The sequence below is a fragment of the Lynx canadensis genome, chromosome D4 (assembly GCF_007474595.2).
Source record: "Lynx canadensis isolate LIC74 chromosome D4, mLynCan4.pri.v2, whole genome shotgun sequence".
Taxonomy (NCBI): Eukaryota; Metazoa; Chordata; class Mammalia; order Carnivora; family Felidae; genus Lynx; species Lynx canadensis.
In genome coordinates this window covers 79,175,288-79,199,021 of record NC_044315.2, presented here as the reverse complement: position 1 = coordinate 79,199,021, position 23,734 = coordinate 79,175,288, and the positions used below count along the sequence as shown (strand labels likewise).

Below are 23,734 nucleotides of genomic sequence, written 5' to 3'. Positions count from 1 at the left end.
TGGGTCAGGGCTTAGGGAGGGCTTGGCAGGCTGCAGGTGGGTGGAAAAGAGAGGTTTGCCACTTGAAATAGATCAGAGGAGGCTCTAAGGGAAGGTGACATTTGAGAAAAGGCTTGGAGGGGATGAGGGAGGGAGCAAATTGCTACCCGGGGGAAGGATGCCCAGGAAGGGAAGACAGCAGGTGCGAAAACCCTGAGGCAGGAACATGGGGACAGAGCTGAGGGGGTGAGAGTAAGCCCAGGAGCAGGTGAGGTCTAGAGGTGGGAGCGGCTGGGTCATAGGACTCGGTTGGCTGGGGTGAGGATTTTGGCTTTGACCCTTACAGGCGCTCCAGGAGGCTGGATGTATTATCTCCATCTCACAGCTGGGGAAACTGAGGCACAGGGGGTCTCGCCCACCAGGAAGGAGCCAACGCTGGCCTCCTAACCCTGGCCTGTCTGATTCTTATATCCAGTGAGCTGTATTGCATCGTGTTCAAGTGAAGCTCAGGGGAGTTAGGTCAGTCCAACAGACGGATGCGGTGTTCCTGTCCAGCACAGGACCACACCTGTCACATCTTAGTCTAGGATGTTTACATGCAAAGTAGCTTTGGATAACACCTCGTTCGGCTCCCCAGTTTCACAGATGGAGAAACTGAGGCCCCATACATGATCTGCCCAGGCTAGTGACGGAGCCGGAGCTAACATCACAGGACACTGGGGACACCTGCCCTCTTGAGGCTAACCTCATGTCACCCCGTGTTGGTCAGGATGCAGGGCAGCCTGGTGGTTAAGATCCTGGGTCTGAATCCTCACATCGGCCACGTACATGCTTGGGCATGGTTCTCGACCTCTCTGAATCTCTCTGAGGGTAATAGTCCGATTTGAAAGGAATTGTTGAGGAGATGTGGGAAGAGGCCAAGCTCTCAGCCTTGTTTGTGACACATAATTAACCCTCATGACTGGTCACTACGATAATGTCACTCACATTAGTCGTATGAGATGGGTACCTCCTGCCGTTCACAGGGGGGCGAACTGAGTCCCACCAGGGAGAGTGCTTTACCCAAGGGTAGTCAGCAAACTGGAATCCCAGGACGGTGCTCCTATCTGGTCCCTGGAGCTTTAAAGGACCCTATGGCTTTCTTCTTTTTTTGACAACCGAAAACCCTCCATGGAAGTGAGTTCTTGACTTGCCGCCTACTGCAGGTGCTGGGGACGCGGGACAGGGTTTGAGCACGAGTGACGATCACGCTCGTATCAGCGAACGCAGTGTGCTACGGAAGCAATTTACCAGTTCAGCTACCAATATACCGGGGATGGCTGTGATGGACTTTTCTCATCTGTATGAAAATGTCAATGACACAGCACACGTCCCATCGATACTTTCCCAAGTCCCCATTTTCCTGAGGCTGGAGGGGGCATGGGGTCTGTGTGTGTGTGTCGGGGGGCGGGGGGGACACGTGAAGTGTTCATTAAATGATAATAATAGTAGCTTCCATTTATTAAGTGCCTACTGTGTGTCAGGCACTAAGCTAAATGTTTACTTTATCTCTAATTTTCCCCGTAGCCCTGCAGAGTAGATGTAAATGGAAGATTGGGAAGGATGTTTCCCGACATCACACAGATAATGGGAGCTCTTTATTTGGTTATTTGTTCATTTGGTCATTCAGTTGTTTGATAAATTCTCATGAAACACCTCTATGGGTCCGGCACTCTGCTAGGTACCGAGGGTATGTTGATGAACGAAAAGAAGGCGCTCACAGTGCAACGTGGAAACCAGAAAATAAATAATCACAGCGGTGAACGTATACTTATGATGCAGGGGCTGGGAAGGATTCTCTGAGTGAGAACCAGAGGGGTGCCGGTTAAGTGACTCACAGCAGAGGCCCCCAGTTAGGAAGTGTCAGAACTGGAAGATTTGGGGCTGGAGCCTCGGTTCTTCCCATTTCCCTCCACGGAGAGGGCAAGCTTCCTGGGAGACCTGGTTTGAATCCCAGGGCTATAACTTCCTAGGTGGAGTGTTCTCGGGCCAACCACTTTACCTCCTCTGTGCGTGCCTTGAGGAACGGGAAGAATACTTACCTCACTGGGCCCACGTGGGAGTCAGAAGACATAAGGACTGAGGGAGCTGGAGAACTCAAACGTGTTTTGCACCCCACAACAGCAACGACTCGAGTCAGAGTCTTGCACTGTGCGGACCAAGTGGCGGTGTTGAGTCACTGAGCGGCGATGTCAGGATTTTCACAGCGATGTGAGGGCACCAGCTCCGGGCGGGGCCAGCTTCTTGCTTTGCTTTGGCTTTCCTAAAATGGGTCCAAGCCTGAGGGGGTCTCACCTCCTCAAGGCCAGCAGCCCTGCACAGAGGATGCGGAGAAGGCATCTGTGCAGGTGAGGAGTGTGTGCAGGGGAGAGTATCAGAAATTCACGTGTATGCGTCTCGAGCTCTGTCCCCAACAAGTCAAGGTAAGTTTCATGGTAGTGGAGCTTAGGCAAGAAAGAAGGGGGTTTTGACCCTCTCTCCTCTCCTCACCTCTGTCTGCCGTCAGGACGTCTGGAATAGTCAAAGAGGAGACATAAAATCAGCCCTTGAATCCCCACCCTCATCATTCTTGCAGGAAAGGTAGGCTATTCCTGAGAGCAGTAGAAAGTGATGGGTAAGATGGGTGAGACTATGGATGAGGAAGGGAGAAGGGGCTGTAATTAATAAGGACAGCACCTCGTAAATGCTCATTGTTCACTGGCTTCGAGAATTGCAGTGTAATTATATTAGGAAATGTACTGTACTCCACTTGGTAAAGGTAATGACATTTTAATTGCATGTGACTTCTCTGGCCCTGTCTGGGTCCCAGGCTCTGCAGGGAAGTGTGACCAGCCAGTGGCATTTCTAGATAGCAGGGCCAGGAGAGAATGGAAATGACTTGTTGCGAGCCCCACTCGGCACCGGCCACACTGTGATTCGCGTTGTGTAGTCATCAGGCAGTGTCCCAAGAGGCAGCACCATCCTGTAGGCGGAGACCTTGGGGGCAGAAGGGAAAGTGTTTCATCCGAGTCCTCAAGAGCGAGATTGAACCAAGCTGGTGGCCTCTAGGTCGAGAGTTCTTTTTTTTTTTTTTTTTTTTTTTTAACATTATGAGAATGGGGGACTAAGGGACAGAAGCTGGGTCCAGTTTCTTTCAGAGGTCCCATTTATATGAAGGAAAAGAAAACGGATCCTGGATCCTCAGAATATTACCCAGTTGAGATCAGCAGAGCTGAGTGTGGGGAAGGGGAAGGGATAGCAATTTCTTCTCATCGAGGAGGGAGCTGCTGACTCAGATGACAGTGGGGACTTTGTCGGAGAGAATTCAGGATGCTGGGGCAAGCTGGGAAGGCTTCCTGAAGGAGGTGGTGTGGGGGTGATGCCATCATGAAGGATGAGTGACTATGCCCGTGAGAAGCTGCCACTCTGAGCTGTGTCCTTCTCTGTTTTCCAGTAGACTGTGGGCAGGGCTGTCTTCTATATCTTTGTGGGTGCCCATCACAGAGGTGGCACACGGTAAGTGCCTAATAAATGTTGTCCAATTCAAGTCGCATATGAGCTCTGGTAAATTCTCCCAGTTGTGGAAACCTGGACAGGTGAGGATTATATCGAAAGAACACTCAGACTTTGGTGGGGATTTCTGCTGGAAGCACTCTCTTTGACAGGACCAGGATGAATGCTGAATTAATAAGAATTATCAACACCATTATTCTTACTATTAATGATTAAGATAATACAGATAATGATGACAACAGAGCCAGTGATTCTAACTAATATTTATTGAGTATGTACTACGTGTCAGACGCCAAGCAAGGATCTTCTATAGACTTTTTCATTTAATCTCCACACCAATTTTTGAAGCAGGTACTATTCTTATTCCCACTTGACTGAAACTGAGGCCCAGAGATGCGCAGATAATCACCCTGCACCCCCCAATTAGGAAGAGAGAGAATAAGGGCTTCGATCCAGGCCTGCCTGATGCTAAACCTCATACCATCTCTCTGCTCTGTGCTGTCTGCTCTGCTAGGAGGGCACGAGAAACGGTCAGACCAATTTATGTTGACCTTCAGTGTCCTTGAGGGTAAAGGCAGGACGTTGGAAGACAAAACCAAATGGAGGTTTCTACCAGGAAACACTGCTGGACGGATGGGAATGTGCCGGTTGAGCCGGTGCTATGATTGTGCCCAATTCAGAAGAACAAGAGATTGCTACATTCACCGGAGTGACTTCATCCCAGAACCTCTGACCCGGTGTCCGGGGTTGAGGAGTTGGAGGGTTTGAGGCCAAGGCATGAAACGAAGCCTGGCTCCATATGGACCTTTGCTCAGTCTTCACAGGCAGATTCTTGGCATGTCCTCCAAGAGGCCACAGAAGATAGGAGGGGGCTTCCAGACCCGAAACTGGGGCCACATATCTCATGGCAGCCTTTCTGCCTCCATCCCTTCCAAGAGAGCCCCGACCACTGGCCATCAAGAGGGAGGAGGGGGAGAAAGCCAAAGAGGGAGAAGACTGGACAGGGGTGGGCTCAGAGGCTCATCAAGATGTACCAAGATGAGACTCAGACCCAGGCTCCAAGTCGACTGCCTTCTTTCATAGCTTCCTAGGTCAGATGACTAATGAACATAAGTGGCACCCAGTTTTTGTTACAAGTCCCCTTTATCACAAATGTAGAGAAAATTGATTTCAGGGGCAATCAACTGTCTTGGGAACGGCAGAGTCGGTGAGACCAGGAACGCAAGGATTTGTTAGCCCTTCTCCTCCAGGAGCTGCCGAATCACATGGCTAGACCTCGCAGAGGGGAGTTGGGGATGGGTTGGATAATCAGGAAGGCTCCCTGTAGGAGGTGGCTCATCAGACACGTTCCACTGAGATGGGCCTGGGGAGGTAACCGCTTGCTGCTTCAGTGAGACTGGCCACCCATGACTTTAGATCCTACAGCCAGATTAGCCTCTCTTTCTGTTACCCGGAAACCCGAAGGAACAAGATAACAAGGGAGGGGGTGGAGACACCTCGGAAACAGGAATAGAAAGAGTGTGGCCTGGGAGTCAACACGCCTGGGATGTAAGCCTGGCTCTGCCCCATCGTATGTGTCGCTGTGGGCTTGTTGGTTTTCCCCTGGGGCTCTTGGGCCATCTGTGTGTGAAATGAAGCCAGATCATCTCACAGCCCCCTTTTGGTTTCTGCGGTGTGTTCCCATAAAAATACACAGATCAAGGCTGAGCTCTCAGTGTTGTGTTCAGGAGGTGGTGCAGTCAGCTGGGAAGGAACGAGTTCTGTGAAGGGAGCAATGGGTTGCAGTGAGCTGGACGGGGCAGGTGACCTTGAAGAGGGTTTTATCAGATGAAGGATGGTCACGGCAGAGGAAGTGACCCGAACAAAGGCACAGAGGAAGAGAGTACAACATGTTTCCTGGAAACAGTGAAGAGTCCATGGAGTGGGACCCCGAGCCACCGGGTGTTCTTGGTCTCTGCCTCTCGCTGGCATGACCCTGCTTGACCGCTGGACTGTAAGCTCCCCCTGGGGCCAGAAGCCACCCTGTCACCGCTGCATCCCCACAGCCTGGCAGAGGGACCGCATGCACCAGCACATCCAAAACACGTGTTTAAGGGAGGAAGGCATTTCTCTGCACCTCAACACCTAGCTGCCTTTAACCAGATGCCTTTGTTTGTGTGAGTAAATGGGCAAAAGCCGGATTCTGCAAACATTTCAAAACCTCTACCTTGAGAGATTCAAAGAGCCCATCCTTTGGAAGTCGGTGGCTCCCTGGATATCCCACATGATTTGGGAACAGGTCCCCGGATGTCAGCTCTCAAGCCCTTCTCAGGTCCCCAGGGCTTTGGGACCGAGGCTGGAGTGTGCTATATGTGTATGTTTGTAATTTATTTTATTATATATCTCTTCTCCCACTTTAATTGTTGCTGAGCTCATGTTTTATTTTAATTAATGTTTTAATTTAGTACATGCACCATGAGGCACTTTCTCTGAGGGTATAATTAACTTAGAAAAAAAATCAGCTGCTGTAGCACTTGAGTCTGGGAAACCAAGGCTCAAAAAGGGTGGGTGTGTGGCCCAAAGTCACTTGGAAAATTGGGGATGGATTCAGGAGATGAAAGGTCTTTACAATGTACCCTAGGACTTCATCAACCCCCGTCCATTTGAGCGCAGTCAGAGGGGAGGCAGATGATATTTATGGAGCACCTACTACATGCCCAGCACGGAGCTCCCTGTTGTGTGCAATGTGACATAGAATCCTTTTACCCTCTCAACAACCCTCCGAAGCAGATTTTCTTGTTCTCGTTTCACAGATGAAGGTGAGGCTGGGAGAAGTAGCAGCCTCTTCAGATTCTAGCAAATGGAAAAGAGCAAAGCCAGAATTTGACCCGTGTCAGTCTGTTCTCTAATCATGGGTTTATGTTGCCAGGCCACACTTTTTTTTTAAATTTGTGAATACACAGAAACTCTTGGGCAGCCACTCTGGAGCAATGCACCGGAATCCTCTAACTGAGAGGGAAGGGGCTCTCTGGAGCCTTCAACAGAATTAGTTTCTCTGGCGATGTTCGAAGTCAACCTCAGTCACTCACATTTTGACAGTAGCTTTAAATTTTTATTTATTTCTTTTGTCGAGAGAGAGACGGAGACAGAGAGAGGGAGAGAGAATCCCAAGCAGGCTCCATACCCCCCAGGGCTGAGTCAAATGTGGGGCTCAAACTCATGAACCCCAAGATCACGACCTGAGCCAAAGTTGGACCCTCAACTAACTGAGCCACCCAGGCACCCCAAGAGTAGCTTTTAAGTCTCAAAATACTTTCATGACCACACCATACCACCATGATCAGCACCATGGCCAGCACCAGATCAGTTACTACTACTAAGGACAACAGCTAATATATAATATTCCAAGCACATTATACAGCAACTCTAGGTGGAGGTTCTATTCTTACCCCTTATTACAGATGAGATTCATGACAGCTCACGTGTTTTCAGACCTCGCCAATCTTCCAACACCAGTTCCCATCTTCTGATACCATTGCCTCTGAGGACATCTGAATGGGAAAGCTATGAACTCAGATGTGGTTGGAATCTCAGTCCCCTGTCTTCCTTCATCAGTTGTCTTCATGGCTGTGTGTCCTTCATTAATTGACTTCACAGTTCCCATTATAAATGTTCCAAAGGCTGGGAACACGGAGATGGCTCCAGCTCTCATTCTGCCAGGCAGCTTCTATTCTACCAGGCAGAAACAGGCAATGGACAAATGAAGGAATACAGAAAAAAAGGAAATCGCAGATAATGGGGAGAGTTTGTGGAAAGCAAAAGAAGGATGATATTAGAGAGTGCCTGAGTATGTTCAGGGAAGGCCGTTCTGGGAAGATGATGTCTAAGCTGGGGTCAAGGAGACAAGGAAGAAAGGGAGGGGAAACCACAGGCAAAGGCTCTAGGGTAGGAAGGCTTCTCAGGGCCATTTTCTTACGTTTCCTACATTTTCTTGCATTTCTCTTTTAGGGCACTCTCGCCATAGTGCGTGATTTTACATTCATCTGCGGGACCATTTCATTAGTACTCACCTCTTCACTGACTGTGAAGTTCAAGGGGGCAGGGGACAGGTCTGCTTTGTTCATTATTGTAACCACAGGATCCAAAGACAGCATCTGGCTCATAAATCTTTTCTGGATAAATGAATGAATGAAGGAACGAACGAACGAACGGATGAATGAGTTCTCAGTGAATGCTGTCCCCAAGCCCCCCTCCCTTTTATAAACTGTAAAGGGCAATCACTTGACCCTCGGCAAAGGAGGAGACTGAGAAACAGAACACAATGCTTACCTCCTATGTTGTAAGCTCCTTTCACTTGACCAAAAACGTCCACCACGTCTCATTCCTTCTAGATGTGTGTTGGGTGCCTACGGTGTACCTGGCCTTTGACGTGTGAATGCTGTGAGACATCTAATGGGTAGATAGACCATGTTGGGTTACTTCCATTTCTTGGGGGCCGGGGAGGGGGGAATGACTCAGGCAAGTATGTGGCCGAGGTCATTGATCCCCTAATGCCTCAGTGATACTTTTCCCTCTCACTTGCCCTACTCCAGGTCTCATCCCCTCCCACGGCTCTGTCTGGGGATGTGCTTGCTAGAGCTCACAGAGGGCACGACTGGAGGGAAGCTTGACAGGAGCATGAAAGCCTTGTTTCCTGCAAAATTGCCAGCACTTTGATGGTGTCTGTGACATGGAATGTGCTTGATAAATACACTCCCTGCTCCACCTTCCTTCTCCCCCTAGGGACTCAGGTTATCATGCAGACGCCTGAGCCCCCTTTGCCCTGTGGGCCTGCCCCTCACTCCTAATGGGGCTGTCCTGTGAAATCAGTGAAGACATCAGCAGTCACCACCTGTTTGCTCCTCTGTGCCCCCAGGAGACTCCAAGTCCCTTTCAAGGCAAGAACGTGTCTTTCTTTCTCCTCCGTATTTCCAAGGCCCACGTAGGTCCCAGCACACGGTAGGTTTTCAATACGTGTCTGTCAAAGGGACAACTGAAGGAGGCTCATCTGCTTCAGGAGGCTGTACCGGCCAGAGTGTGTTCCTGCTCTCCACTTGCCTTGCCTGCTGCTGGGCTCCCCCGGGGTGGCAACTGGTCTTTGCGGCACCTTCCGGAGCGCGTTGTGTCACAGGTCTGCAGCTGTGTGTCTGGCATGAACTCGCATCCATCGCTGCAATTTGTGTGCACTGAAGCCATTTAATTCAACGGGACGGAATTGAATCTGCGAGGCTGTTATCGCTGATATCGTTTTCCGCGCACGCCCGGCTGCGAGGGAATCCATGGGAGGCCTGGGAGTGAGCTCCCCGCTCATTCCCGCCTGGCTCTCCCACCCCCAGCCCAGATGGCGCCGGGAAGCGGCCGAGATCCTGGGCCCAGATCTGAAGTCAGGGGTTCAAAGCCCCTCCACGCACGCATCCCCGTCCCCATCCGTGGCTCTGAGCCGCTGACAGGCGTGTGCCTCTCCCCAGGAGGCAGCCAGAGCTGTGGCAGCTAATTTTGCTGAGGGGAACCTTGCCAAGCCAGAGCGAGCTTTCATTTGCCTAAGTTCGCATCAATAATTAATCCAACCTGGTTTTACACAAGGCTCGACATAAAATTATTAGTTCTGAGAGCTTTTCTTGAGCTAGTCCCAGAAGAGGGCTATGACCAGACCAAGAACTGAGGACCCATGAGAGATGGGCTGGGCCGTTCAGAAAGTCATTTTCTCGTTCCCGTTTCAAGCTCCCTCCATGGCTCCCCTGGGGCCTCTGCCATTGCCAGCCACCACTTTCTGAAGGCCGGGTCATTCCCTTCAGTGGCTTCCCACTGTGCTTCTGATTCAGCCCCCATTCCCAGTGACATTTCCCAGGCCCCAGCTTCCTCCCCATTCCCTCTCTGTTAAGGCCAAACTGCCTTAACCCACTGTCTCTTATCGCCCTGGAGGGCGCTCCTCACCCACGTTTCTGGGGGTTGAACTCTTACTCATCCTGCAGGGCTGAAACCCAAAGCCACCTCCTCTGGGAAACCTTTTCTGATTTCTCCAAGGATCACCTTTCTTCTGCCTCCCGGAGGTCTCCATTTCAAAAGGTACCCCGACCGTCTGGTTCTATTTTCCCCGTGCCCATGTCTTCATTCCCAAGCAAGTGTGTGTTTCTCACGGGCAGGTAACAATAATCCATAATGGAATAACTCTCGGCGTGGGCCACTAGTGACTCTAACCGGGGGAAGTGGGCAGAGCTGGGTCCGCTGTTTCTTCCCCCGAACCAGATTCTTAGTCTTATTTCCAAACGTGGCCAAGAGCTTCTCAGTTTCATGAGTTTGAAGCCTCCTCTTTGTGACTGTATTTTTTTTTCTTCCTCTTTTCCGCCCAGTTTTCCCCCGAGCCTTGTTCTCGTGCTCACAACCACCCGATTCCCCCAACCAGGCGCTCACGTTCTCCTGTCCACCCGACCCCAAACGCCACAGAACTTCCTGTTGCTGCTTAAATATCTCCTGCTCTTCAAGGCCTCTGGCACTTCCCCCTGTCTAGAAGGCCCTTCCAGCTCCATTACCCGTCCCCCCCCACCCCCAACTCCCTACCCATTTCTCAAGGCCCAACTCAAGAGTCACGGCGTCTGTGAAGTTGACACGGTTGCTCCCTTTGCAGAGTTAAGGGACCTCCTCTTTGCTCCAAAGCCACAGTCTTGCCCCTACCTTGAATGTATCCGTGTATATCTTCCCCTGCCCTTGGCCCCAGCCCCTGATCCCTTTGGGGGGGGCAGTGACCACATCTTTGTTTTTACTACCCCTCCCCCAAATCTCGAGCCCCATACTCAGCTTCCAGCAGGTGCTCAGCACATACTTGTTGAATTATTAAATAAATATGCAAGAAGTTGGAAATTAGAGACGTCAGTCTTACGATCCCCTGGGCGAGGAGGCGTGGGCTGGGGTTATCGCTGTTGTTCTCGTTGCTATCGTTTCCCAGGCATCCCATAACACACACGCCCTGCTCACCTGTCTCGGGTTCTCAGACAAGGTCTTCTTTCAAATGCCCCATCTTATCGTCCCCCCCGCAAAGAACATTCAGACTTCTCAGGTCCGCCGTCGTCATATTTTGCTTAAAGTCAAGTCCCTTCCAAGGCGCGTTCCACGTCTGCTGTCTCGTCAGCCCTGGGTTAGGTGCTGGGAGGCGAACTCAAACCCATGCGGTCCCTGCACAGGGCAACGAAGTTCACCGTCTGCGTTGGGGACAGAGCAAACGTAGCCGAGCGTGAAGCAGAGTGCGTCTGATAATGACGTTTCTGACCGTCAAGACGGTCACCAACCGGCAGCCTCTATGGTGAATGTGCGTTTCTTTTTAGCAGTGAGCGGTAGCAAGGAGCCTTTAAAGCGGGAGGATTAAATCGTTCTGTTGAGAAAGGCATCACGGAGGGGTAGTTCGTTGAGCAAGACGGATCGAAAGCGTCTGTGCTTGCTCTGTCTGTTGGCCAGCGCACCTTTTCGCCAGAAATGTTTCCGCTTCCGCTCCTCATACGGTCCCAAATGCCTTCTCTTTTCTCGCCAATAAATCTCCTTTGTTTCTCCTGAGACTCTCCTGCCAGGCTGTCAGGAAGTCTGCACAAAATAGTGTATTTCTGTCAAGAGTTCCATGTGAAGTGTGAACGGGCTTTTGAACGCCGGAGACAGGCGAGGCGGTGCGCGGGGACACCGTTGTCCTCGCGCCTGTTTACTTCCTGCTTCTGGCAAGCTCTGAGACAACTCGAGGCCGCTGGCTTGAGAGAGGGGGGGCCACAGTCTTGTGCAGCCTCCAAATGGTCCCCCCAGAAAGAGCCTACAAGAAGAAGAGAAGAAGCCTGAGGTCCTGCCCTTCTGTGACCCACCCCCATCCCACCCGAGCAATATTCTGACCTCAGAGCCCCTGGACAGGACCACGCAAATGGGTCAAGGTCAAGGGCTTAAGCTAACCTGCTGCATGCATTCAGGCCATACCGCACCTCTGTCTTTGGTTTTCAAATCTGCATGGAAACGGGGGTAGATCATCCCCAGGGCGCCTTCTGGGTCTGGCACTCCATCACTTCATGAATCTATAGCAGCTAAAACTTGCTGAAAATGTGATCCTTTCTTGGAGACCCAAAGTCAATGGAAAAAGAAATGGTCTAGGTAATTCCAAGACCCAGGAGGGACATTCTTTTAGGGCAGTAAAATAACAACAATTGTAAAAATCTAGGATCAAAGTGCTTTCCCATCTCTTATTTGATCTCCTAACCGTCCTGTGGGGAGAGAGCCAGATCCACAGAACTTTTCGGCTGGCCACCAGAGCCACTGTGTACAGACGTTTAGGTTGTGCACTGCACCAGGGCAGCACATCCGAGGAGACATCCTATGAGAAACACAGATTAATTTATACGAGAGCATGTGCGTGGTCACGAAGGATCGTGTCTTCCAGCTGGCACACGGGATTGTGCACACAGCCCATGCACGCATGGTGCAAAAAGTGCTCACAGCTGCCCTTGTCTTGACCGCACTTTGGATGAGTCCTGCGAGCACCTACCTATTCTCCTGGAGACTTGACTCCCACCTTCCCTCTCCCTGAACCTGGTACCGGTGCCGTATCTGAGGGATGAGGTTGGGGTCTCGGTGTATTCTGTAAATGGTACGTGCGCCTGTGCCAGGCAGGGGGGCAGCGGATGAGGTGTGTGTCTGCTCCTGGCCTCTGAGACCTCCCCTGGGGTGGAGCCAGGCCGAGCTGCGGGCACCCCCATACAGCAGCAGCCGGCACCTGCTTCTTCGTGGGACAGGCACGCTGACCATCGACTTACAAAGAAGCCAGAGAGGGGCGCCGCGGTGACTCAGTCGGCTAAGCAGCGGACTCTTGATGGTGGCTCAGGTCACGATCTCTCGGTCGGGTTTGTGAGTTCGAGCCCCGCATCAGGCTCTGTGCTCACAGCGCGGAGGCTGCTTCAGATCCTCTGTCTCCCTCTCTCCCTCAGCCCCTTCCCAACTCACATGCACGCATTCTCTCTCTCTCTCAAAAATAAATAAATGTTTAAAAAGAAAAAAGATGCTGGAGATCCGGACTATTTGTGCTGGTGACTTTTAGCCGGTGGGACAGATTAAAGTCAGGTCTGAAGCTTTGCTCCCCCCGGCCCTGTCCCCTGGCTTCCCTTCCTGCACTTCCCCTTTCTGTACATGAGGGCCATGGCAGGGGCACCAAATACAGCTGGAAGGGCCGTGTCCCTGCTGTGCCAAAGCCAGACTGCTTAAGGCCGTTCGGGTTAATATGCCAACGTTTTAAAATGTCGCAGAAGGCAGGGCGCCTTCCTCTAACTCATACAAAAGCACCACACAGGCTAGTGGCGGGCGCCCAGACTGCCCTATGCGCATGGGGCTCTCCTCTGACCGTCTTGTGCTACGGATACCAAAGGCACTTTCCCAAGATGCCAGTTGGATCAGGCCACTTCCTCCCTCAGACACCTTCTAGGGCTCCCTATTGTCTAGGAGAGGGCTTTGCAAGGACGGAGGAAGGAGGGCGTATTCCGGAATTGCGTGGTGCAATTGAGATGCACATATATTGAGATACGCATGTATTTCTCCCCAGAGATCTGAGACACCACCCTGACTAGGAAACACCTTCCTTGAGCAGGTGCGCGTGAGTGGGGGAGGGGCAGAGCTTGTGCGCGCGCGCCCACTCGCGCGAATCCCAAGCAGGCTCCACACTCAGTGCAGAGCCTGACTCAGTACTTGATCCCACGACCGTGAGATCATGACCTGAGCCGAAATCAAGAGTCACTTAACCGACTGAGCCACCCAGGCCCCCCCAAGGATGCTGTTTAGATCTTGCCACACCATTCAAGGCTTTCTAAGACTAGTCCAAACCTAATATTCCAGCTGCTTCTCCTGCCACTCGCCTTCACGCAACCCATGCTCCAGATCGCACTGGCTTTTCCTCCTCCTCATCTGGACGCCACAGTCCAAATGCCACCACCTTTGTGAAGCTTTCCTTGATTCTCCAGTGCAAACGGCTGCCTTCCTCGTTTGTGCCTCCACATTCCAACTAGACCAGAGTTGAGACGGGGGTCCTTCTGGGGTGTGCATAATACTACCACGTTGCCCCACCCGGTATCTCTGTGGCTTCAGCCTTTTGGAGGAAAGAGGCGAGGGATGTGTGTATGTCAGTGTGTGTGTGTGTGCATGAGTTTGTGTCTCTGTGTTGTGTGTGTGTGTGTGTGTGTGTGTGTGTGCGGGTGTCTGCACGGCAGGGAAAAGCAAGGGGAGAGAAGACCGGCGGGGTTCTGTAGCCTCTGCCCTCTGCTGTCAGTAGAGGCAACTGGTTTTGAGTGTTGATGGAGGATGACAGCTAGAGCTGGAGAAGCTGGGTCATGCCCTGTGAGACTACAGGGCAGTGCGACCCAAGGGCAGGAGCAGCGGAGCGTGGGGGTCCAGTGCACAGCGCCATCTAGAGGTGGGTAAAGGATTTCTCCCCCGCCCAACTCCGCCCCAGACCCTGAGAAGCCAAGCGCTGCCACTTTGTGAAGGGTGGGCGGGTGGTCTCCTGGTGCAAGGGAAGAGCTAAGCAGAGAGACTGAGTCTATGCACTGGTTTTTGGACCCCAAAGGTGCTCTGTGAAGGTGTTTTCCTTCCATAGATGTCACACGGCCTGTGGCAGGTGGAGAGGATGTTAAGAGGTGGCCTTTGGTCTCACAAACAGCTTGAGACAATTCTTGGTCTTGGAAACCTGGCTGTCATTTTAATGTATCCAAGCATTATTTATTCCATACTTGCCCTGGTTACTGCTACTCATAAACACGATAATAGCTGCTAACGTTCACTGAACACCTAGTATGCCCCCATTCTTTCTATCTATCTATCTATCTATCTATGTCATCTATCTATCTATCTATCATCTATCTTATCTATCTATCAATCAATCATCTATCTATCATCTATCTATCATCTATCTTATCTATCTATCAATCAATCATCTATCTATCATCTATCTATCATCTATCTATGTCATCTATCTATCATCTATCTATCTTATCTATCTATCTATCATCTATCTATCATCTATCTATCATCTATCTATGTCATCTATCTATCATCTATCTATCTTATCTATCTATCTATCATCTATCTATCAATCAATCAATCAATCATCTATCTATCATCTATCTATCATCTATCTATCCATTTATATATCAATCAATCAATCAATCATCTATCATCTATCTATCTATCTATCATCTATCAATCATCTATCTATCTATCTATCTATGTCATTTATCTATCTATCTATGTCATCTATCATCTATCTATCTATCTATCTATCATCTATCTATCAATCATCTATCTATCATCTATCTATCTACATATCTATCTATTTATCTAGGTCATTTATCTATCTATCTATCTATCTATCTATCTATCTATCTATCTCATCTATCTATCTATCATCTATCTATCTATCTATTTATCTATGTATCATCTATCTACGTCATCTATCTACTTATCTGTGTCATCTATCTATCTTATCTATCATCTATCTATCTATCATCTATCTTTATCTATCTATCATCTATCAATCATCTATCTATCATCTATCTATCTATGTCATCTATCATCTATCTATCTATCTTATCTATCATCTATCTATCTCTATCTATCTATCATCTATCAATCATCTATCTATCATCTATCTATCTATCTATCTATGTCATCTATCTATCATCTATCTATCTATCTATCATCTATCTTATCTATCTATCATCTATCTATCTTTATCTATTTATCTATCTATCTATCATCTATCAATCATCTATCTATCTATCTATCTATCTATCTATGTCATCTATCTATCTATCTATCTATGTCATCTATCTATCTATCTATCTATGTCATCTATCATCTATCTATCTATCATCTATCTATCATCTATTTATCTACATATCTATCTATCTATTTATCTATGTCATCTATCTATCTATCTACCATCTATCATCTGTCTATCTATCTATCATCTATCTAGGTCATCTATCTACCTATCTATGTCATCTATCTATCTTATCTATCTATCATCTATCTATCTATCTATGTCATCTATCTATCTATGTCTATCTATCTAGGTCATCTATCTATCTATCATCTATCACTTATCTATCATCTATCTTCTATCTATCGTCTATCTATCTATCTATCTATCTATTGCTTATCTATCATCTATCTTCTATCTATCATCTATCCATCATCTATCTCTCCTTATTTGATGCCTGTGCTAATCCTGTGATATGTTATCAACCAGCCCATTTTATAGAGGAGGAATATAAGGGTCAGAAACGCAGTTATTCCTGTGGCCAATCATACAGTTAGAAAGTGGAGAGAATGATGTCCAAACTCAAATCTGTGCGACCGTAAGGTGTGTAACCCTTCTCCGAGGCTACACGGGCAGCTGACGTCCTCTGCCTGCAGGTTATTTATTTCTGAGTTCCTACCCTGTACCTGGTTGGCTCAAGGCAAAGCTCATAGCCAGGCCAGGAGTTATCAGGCTCCAAGCCCTTGTGCCACGGTGGTTCAGAACTCAGACCCTGCGCCCAGACGTGCCTGACATGCGTCACATAGCGGCTGGGTGACCTCGGATGAGCAGCTCGACTTCTCTGAGCCTGTTTGCTCATGGCGTTGCGACGGGGACTCAGGAAGATGTGTTTAAGAATTTAGCAGACCGCCAGGCATACAGCAAGTGTTCAGCAGATGAGGGCTATTCAGGTTATCATCTGAGCTTTCGTGGAGGACACACCGTGTACTAGGTGCAGTATCCATTTCTCGGACGGGTACTGCATCGCGATGCATGTATCCTAATGAATTAAACTCTGCCCTCCCTCCCCTCCCGGCCTTCGCTGGCGCCTGTGCTGCATACGGAGTGGAGAACTTTCCCTCTCCCGAGACCCGCGGGGAGCGGCTGTCCCTATTTATCATTTAGGAAACATCTGCTCTTTGGCGAAATATCACCCTCGTGAACAAACACAGTGCGGGCATTTGACCTTTCTCAACGAGCGTTGGCTTCTTTGCTCACCGCCAGGAATGAAGCAGATTTGAGGGGGAGACGTGTGTCAAAGGACCTTTCAAAGGGGTCACCAGATGGGTGCCGGGGTGATGAACCCGGGGCTGAGAACAGCGGTCGAGATGGATTGGAGGCTGCAAACTAATAAACCTGATCCTGTTATTCGGGTGGGCCAAGAAATCTCAACATCTGCGGGCGCAAAGCCTGGAAGTGACGTCAGCCGGGCAGGTGCTAAGAATGCACAGGCTGCCGTGGTCCCCACGGCCTCACTCTGGTCTCCCTCTTGTGCCCTCGGCAGTGGCAGCTGGCACCTGTCAGGCAGAACCCAGAAGGCACGGCTGGCCGGAGGCTGTCAGGTGAGTCTGCAGGTGGCATCAGTGAGCCCCCCGGGGTTTGCGTGGCTTCTCTGAGAAGCTTCTGGGTCCTCCCAGGGCCGGTGAGCAGGAGTGGTTTGGGATGGAGGCTGCGATCACCGGAAGGGACACAAGCACTTGTATAAAACAGAAACTTCAGGAGCATCTGGGTGGCTCAGGCCGTTGAGCATCTGACTCTCGATTTCAGCTCAGGTCACGATCTCCCGGTTTGTGGGATCGAGGCCCACACTGGGCTCTGTGCTGACAGTGTGGGACCCGCTTGGGATTCTCTCCCTCCTCTCTCTCTCTCTTCCCCTCCCTTGCTGTCGTGTGTGCGCACTCTCTCTCAAATGAGAGAAGTAAACTTTAAAAATAAAATAAAACACAATAAAACAGAACAAAATAAAATAAAATATATTTAAAAAAAAAAAAGTAAAAGCTTTCAGGCACTGCGTTTGGGTATGACAGCAAAATTGTAGCCCTAAGACCACCGCCAAGCGGTAATCCTTCCTGCCGGGGTCTGTGTGGGGCTCGACTGAGGAAGAGATGGTTCGTGCTAATGAGTTCTTTTTACTTGGCTTCCCTCATTCACAAGCATTTACTGAGACCTACTGCGTGCCCGGTGCTTTGCTAGGATCAGGGACCCTGAAATGAATTTTAAAAAGTCATCGTCTCTTCGGAGCTCACAGACTTTAGTGGGGTGAGGGTCAGGGTCAGGGGTAGTGGTGAGAGAGGAGAGATCCAGAGCAGGTGGGACAAGGACAATGTCACCAGCACAAACATGAGGCTCGTGGTTCTCAGCGTTGTCCACGGGAGACGGCTCTGTGGCGGGCTGGGGACCTGCAGGACGGTCTGGGCTGGGAACTGGGAACAAGGGACAGGGCACGGGCCGCGGGGAGGCGAGCACAGAACACTTACAGCCAACAGGCTAGGCTCGCATTCCCAGGGAGTGGGGCAAATGAGGCAGCGAGAGCTCAGACTTGAAATGCAGCTTGTGGCTGAACCACAGACGCTCTGGGGAATTTCTTGTGATGGCAGTAAGGGGCCACTGAAGATTTGCAGCTTGTGCTTGAGGGCATGTCGTTTTGTAGCCTTTTACAGGCTGCACTGGGAGGGGCTTCGAGACCACAGGCAGGAAGGTCAGTTAAGCGACCATCGCACTCAGGAGGAGGGCTGGAAATTAATCTCTCTGAATCTACCAATTTCCGTGCTCACCTTCGTGACCCACCTCTGACCAGGGCTCTGGAAATGGATGAGCTGGAGATGTGGCTGAACCATTACCGTGGGTGGTAAATAAGGAGGCACCAAAGAAGGCAGTGCAGACGGCGGGAAATAGTCTCAAGACCGGAGCTGCTGAAAGGAGTCTGCCTTCTCATTCCTGACCCCTCTTTGCAGCCGGGGTCTCAGATTCTGCAAATGCGTTAAGAACACACACACAAAAATCAATGTGTCCAGGAGACCTTTCTAGGCTGGAGAGTGGAGATGGAAGGGTGTCCATTAAGCCCCTTGCATGGGGTGGAAAGCAGGGGGACAGTGAGGGGTCAGCCACCTGGACCCAATTCAGGTCTCCACCACTCAACCACTGGGTAACCTTGACCGAGTTCCTTAACACCTCTGAGCCTCAGTTTTCTTGTCTGAAAATGGGTGGTCACCCTCTTCCAATGTTGTAAGGGTTGTGATGTTCTTAGGGAAAGATACATAAATTGTCCAATCAATATTAGCTTCTTTCCCTTGCCACTTAAAGGAGCCTGATGACCAGCCTTTGTTGCTAAACGACTGCTGCAGGACTGTCCTTTCTCTAGTCCAAATATAACTGGAAATGTTTTTCTTTGTTAAGTTGCAGTTCTCATGATGGAGGTTGAGTTTTTCAGCGGTAAGCAGTCATTCACACGTTAGTATGAATGCATCTTAACTTACAAGGTGTTTCCAGCCGAGCCTTTACAGATGATCCAGGATGACCCCCTTGTTTTAGTCCAGGGAAGGGAGGGAGGTTCTCAAGGTCTTAGAAAGAGATAGAGAAAGAACCAGGATTAGTTCTCCGGTCCCCTGTGGCTCGACGGCTACCCTTTCAGTTACTCATGATGAAAATTGACTTACCTGTTATTCTGATAGCAGGCAGGTACTGAGCCTGAAATAGAAGCAAGGAGATGTCCGAGAAGGGAGGCATCTTACTCAAAGAGGTGAAGTATGCTATTGCAACGTTTGAGGGTTTCCTCTCGGGTTTTCGGAACCTTGGAGGTGGGCCTGCCCCGTGTGGTTGCAGGATTGCAGCCCGGGTTCCTCACGGGAAGGGAAAACAAGGTCATCTCGAGCCTTGCAGGTGGCCACCTGAAATGCAAAAGAGGGCAGAGGTAGGACCCTGGGCAAACTGCCTCCGCACTCAGCCTATGAGTCTACACCTGCACAGTAGGTAGAGACATGCCCATATCCTGTGCATCCGGGTCCCCGCGGGCTGTGGGTTTGCGCATTGCCACATTCACTCTGAGTCTTGGTAGCGCTGAGCCCTCACCAACGGGGCACCTCAGCCCAACACAGCATCTGCGTGGCCCCGCGCGGACCAGGACGGGACCGGAGTTGTGGGGATCATGTCTGGGGACTTCTCACTCAGCACCCTTGCAGGCAGGCGAGCGAACTAGGGTCAGATTTCTCAGCAGGGCGTGTGCTTGTCTTTACAACGGGCTCTGGCCTGTCCACATCCTGCCGTGTCTCTTCTTCCTCCCCACACAGCCAACGCTTCAGCCACAGAGAACTTTCCGTGCACCCTACCTTCCTTCGCGTCTCCTGTGCCACTGCACGTCCCCTCCTGCCTCCCGCCCCCTCTCCTCATCACTCGAGAGACATCCTCACCCTCCCAGGTCCAGCTCAAGTATCGCTGATTCTTGGGTTCCATCACATTTCCTTCATTCCTTCATTCTGTCGCTCCACGGATACTGGTCATAAATCGAGAATGTTCCAGGCTCTGAGCCGCTACGCCCCATCCCATCTGCATGCATGCCGGACTCTCTGCTGGGCAAGGCAAGGGCCATGCTTGTCACATCCTAATGTTCTGAACATCTGGTCTAATGCCTCGCACACAGTAGGTACTCATTAAATGCTTGCGGAGATAGGTATGGGATGCGGTGAATGGGAGGTTGGGTCGGATGAACTCCCAGTCTCCTTCCAGCTGGAATCGTGGGTGGCTTTGCAATTCTCAGTGTGCCAGGAGATGTGGGGGTGACATTGCCTTTGACCAACATTTATTTTTGAGAGAGAGAGAGAGAGAGAGAGAGAGAGAGAGTGGGGAAGGGGCAGAGGGCGAGACACAGAATCCGAAGCAGGCTCCAGGCTCTGAGCTGTCGGCACAGACCCCAACGCGGGGCTCGAACTCACGAACCGCGAGATCATGACCCCAGCTGAAAGCGGACGCTCAACGGTCGCAGCCACCCACAGAGTTTATTTCTGATGGAACTTAGACCCATTCATTTGCAGAGCGCCACCTACAGGTGAGACTGGATGTGCTCAGCGCCTAAGAGAGGGGCAGGGGATAGTGCCTGTGGTTTTGGGGAGGGGTGAGGCCGCATCCAGCCGGTGGAGGGACGTCAAGGAAGACTCCTGGGCGGGGGGCCGGTGAGCTGGGACTTGAAGCATGGGCAGGGGATGGAGGAGGAGGCGGGAGGTCCCAGGACCGGTCACGGCAGAGCCAAGTTTTCCAACTGGGAATGTATGTATGATAATGCAAAAGATATTTTTTTTTTCCCATCACATAAAACTGAAACTTTGCCTTTAATATCACCCGGCAACATGGCCTAAGTTATGGGCACAGGGACTACGGGGAAGAGGACGGGTGAACAGTTTTTCTTCCACAAATGAAAAGTGCCCTGGCCACACAGAACTTTGGGCTAAACAAAGTTCAACAAGACTCCTCACTGCAGGCCTTTCCAGAGCCTTTAATGTGCCCATGGGGAGACCAAGCGGGAACATTCCCCGCGCTGGTTGGCCATCAGAACCATTGTGTTCTGAGCCTAGCATTCTGAAATCCTGTTCCGGGGAGCGAGGTGGACTCCCTCTCTCTCCCTGTCCGTCAGGATGGTGCTTGGAGGGCAGGAAGGACGTTCCTGAAGGTCATTTAAGGGGCTGCTCCAGGTCTGACTCTCCTAGGCTGAGGCCATCAGGAGAAGGGACCCGACATTGGTTGAGCTCCTACTTTGCGCCCAAAGGCTGTGTCTCTGGCTGAGGGCGTGTCACTTCACTCCCCATCGCCCCACAAAGCAGATCTTATCTCGGTTTCCTAGAAGGCTCAGAGGAGCCAGAGGACGGGCCCAAGGTCACACAGCAGGCTGCTTGGGTCTGAACCACCTCCAGGGTCCACGCTTTCCCTGCAGTCAGCTGCTGTGCCTTTCCTCCTCCGACAAAAGCTCCCAAGATCTACAAAGCAACCCCATGCTGAGCTCCTGTGGCCTCAGACTTCAGTTTCCCCGCTGGGGGGACCCAGCTTCCAGGGTCCCCTTCACTTTACCTTGCAGAGAACCCCTCCCCCTACAAGGGCTGAGAATGACTTTGCAAGATAAAGGGCTTTGTGCCGGGAGGACGCCTCTCCTCCAGCCAGCCGCCCTCCACTTCCTTCTGTCCCTCTGTCACCCCTCACCCAGGCCGCTGGCGTGGGGGGTGGGAAACGCCTTCAAAATCGAAGGCCTCGTTCCAGCCTCACCTTATGATACGCCCAGGGAAGGAGCGCAGACGGACTCAATTACCAGTCGGGTTTAAGCTCCCTTTGGCTGGAAACGGAGTTGTTTTTGCAAAAGTCCTTCCTTGATTTTTGCACCGTCAGAGGCTGTTTTTAAATTTTATGCTTTCCGGTCTTTTAGCATTCTGCCTGGTTTGCTCTCACACTTTACTGGGCAATTTTCAAACGTTACACCTCAGTCCTACCAGACGTCGGGGGCGGGGGGGGAGGTCAGCCTTCCGGGGCTGTGATGGATGTGGTGTTGAGGAGGCTGGAGCTGGGGGGGAACCAGGGGCCCCCCCACCCCGTCCAGGAACAGCCTGACAGCACCGCACGGTTGGAGTTAGGCTTTCTGTGCTCCGCCCCCTGCCTCCAAGTGACCCTCTTTGGGAGAGGCCGTCTGGCCTGGGGTTAGCTGCTGGACCCCCTCAGCCTCGCCCCCTCGCTGCTGGCCACCAACGGTGAGCCCTGGAGCAAGGCTTAGAACGTTGCTCTGTAGACCTTTGTGGAATAACTGAATGGTCGGTCTCGGGGAGAAGGCAAACTAACACTCATTCAGTTTCAGGCACTCTGTCGGCGTGTGTTTAAAGTCACACGGGCGAGTATTATCTTTGTTTTACAGCTGAGAAGGCACCAGAGGACTCTCTTAGCTCCAAAGTTAAGGAAGAAGATTAGATGCTAGGTGACCTTTTAATGGCCTTTGCAAAGATACACTTAGAAGAAAATGGAATTTTAATACTGAAAGGAATTGAAGAAAGGCAAGGAGGACGCACTTAGCCACTATGCCGTAGCAGGAGGCAGTGCAGTGCTAAGAACAGTGGCTTGAGAATCAGACAGAACTTTTCCCAGCCTTGACTCTGCCGCTGTCTAGCTGTGTGACATTGAACTGGCTGCCTGACATCCCTGAGCCTTCCATTTCTGCAACATAAAGTGAGCAAAGCCCTCTCGTTGGTCAGGCTACAAACCTGGATGGAATGTCCGTCACGAGTCAGCCCTGGTTCTAGGCACTGCAGCTGGAACAGCGAACCGGCCGGCACAATCTTACCGTCACCAGGGCTGAGGCTCCTGCAAGGAGAGGGCCACCAAACACTGCAAACAATACTCGCGTTGGCCAAGTAGTGTCATGTATTGAACAGTGCTTGCTTGAATCGACTGATGAGGCCAGGGATGTCCAGGGTGGCCATGGTCCGGGGTGGTTTCTATAGAGCGATGATAGTTGACTTGATCCCTAGATAATGGGAACGAGCAAGCCGTGCACGGTGTTGGGACAGGAGTGCCGCCAGCAGAAGGCACAGCAAGTGAAATACCTGAAGTGGAAGGACCCAGGGTGGAAGGACCGGTGTGGCTGTGGCTGGGCATACAGGTGACAAGTGGGAAGTGCAACGGAGGAGCTGGCCAGGTGGCCCCGTGCTTCCACGTGTCGTGTGGATTCCATGCCGGGTGCTGTGGGAAAGCCATGCAAGAGTCCCAAGACGATCGGGAGGCTGAGGTAATTTTCCAGGTTAGGGTTGGTTGTGGCTTCGAGAAGAGTTAGAAATGATGACAGGTGCTCAGATTCATCCCCCGTCACAACGGCGGGGGTAGAGCCCGGAACACTTACCGTCGGATTGAATGTGGAGTGCAACGAAGGGAGAGCAATTGAAGACCACACTGGGTTTTGGCTTGGATGCCTCGGGGGAGGGTAGTGCTGCTCTTTATTAAGACGGGGAAGGGAAGACGGAGTAGAGAGAGGGTATAGGAATCAGTCATTCTGATTTGAGGAGGTGAAATTTTAGATACCTCTTAGACATTCCAGTGGAGATGCTGGAAGGGCAACAGATCGGTAGATGTACTGGGGACGTGTACTTGATGTATACTGACGGCACAGATGTGTATGGAGGCACCCTCCGTTGGGAGAGGGTGAGACCCTCTAGAGAGTGAGGCGAAGGACAGGCCGGGCAGGATCCCAGAGCTGATGGTATTTGGGGGCCTGGGAGAACAGAGAAGCACAAAGGCAACACCCAAATGGGAGACAAGTTAGACTTTTTACAAAGCGAGGGGATTCCCATACCCAGTGCAAAGTGCTCATTCCTCATACAGGAGATTTGAGTGAGGTTCCACCCAACTCCCCCTGCACCCCCCCTGCCAAATTGCCCTCAC

The 23,734-nt window shown here is 51.0% G+C and overlaps 1 long non-coding RNA gene across 1 annotated transcript; it reads right to left on the bottom strand.

Moving 5' to 3' along the window:
• Positions 1 to 17,291: 17,291 nt before the first annotated feature.
• Positions 17,292 to 19,200, bottom strand: LOC115499770. The gene is made up of 2 exons (XR_003964288.1): positions 18,991 to 19,200; positions 17,292 to 18,894 (listed from the first exon to the last, which is right to left on the bottom strand). It is a non-coding gene; the product is annotated as an uncharacterized LOC115499770 (long non-coding RNA).
• Positions 19,201 to 23,734: the final 4,534 nt, after the last annotated feature.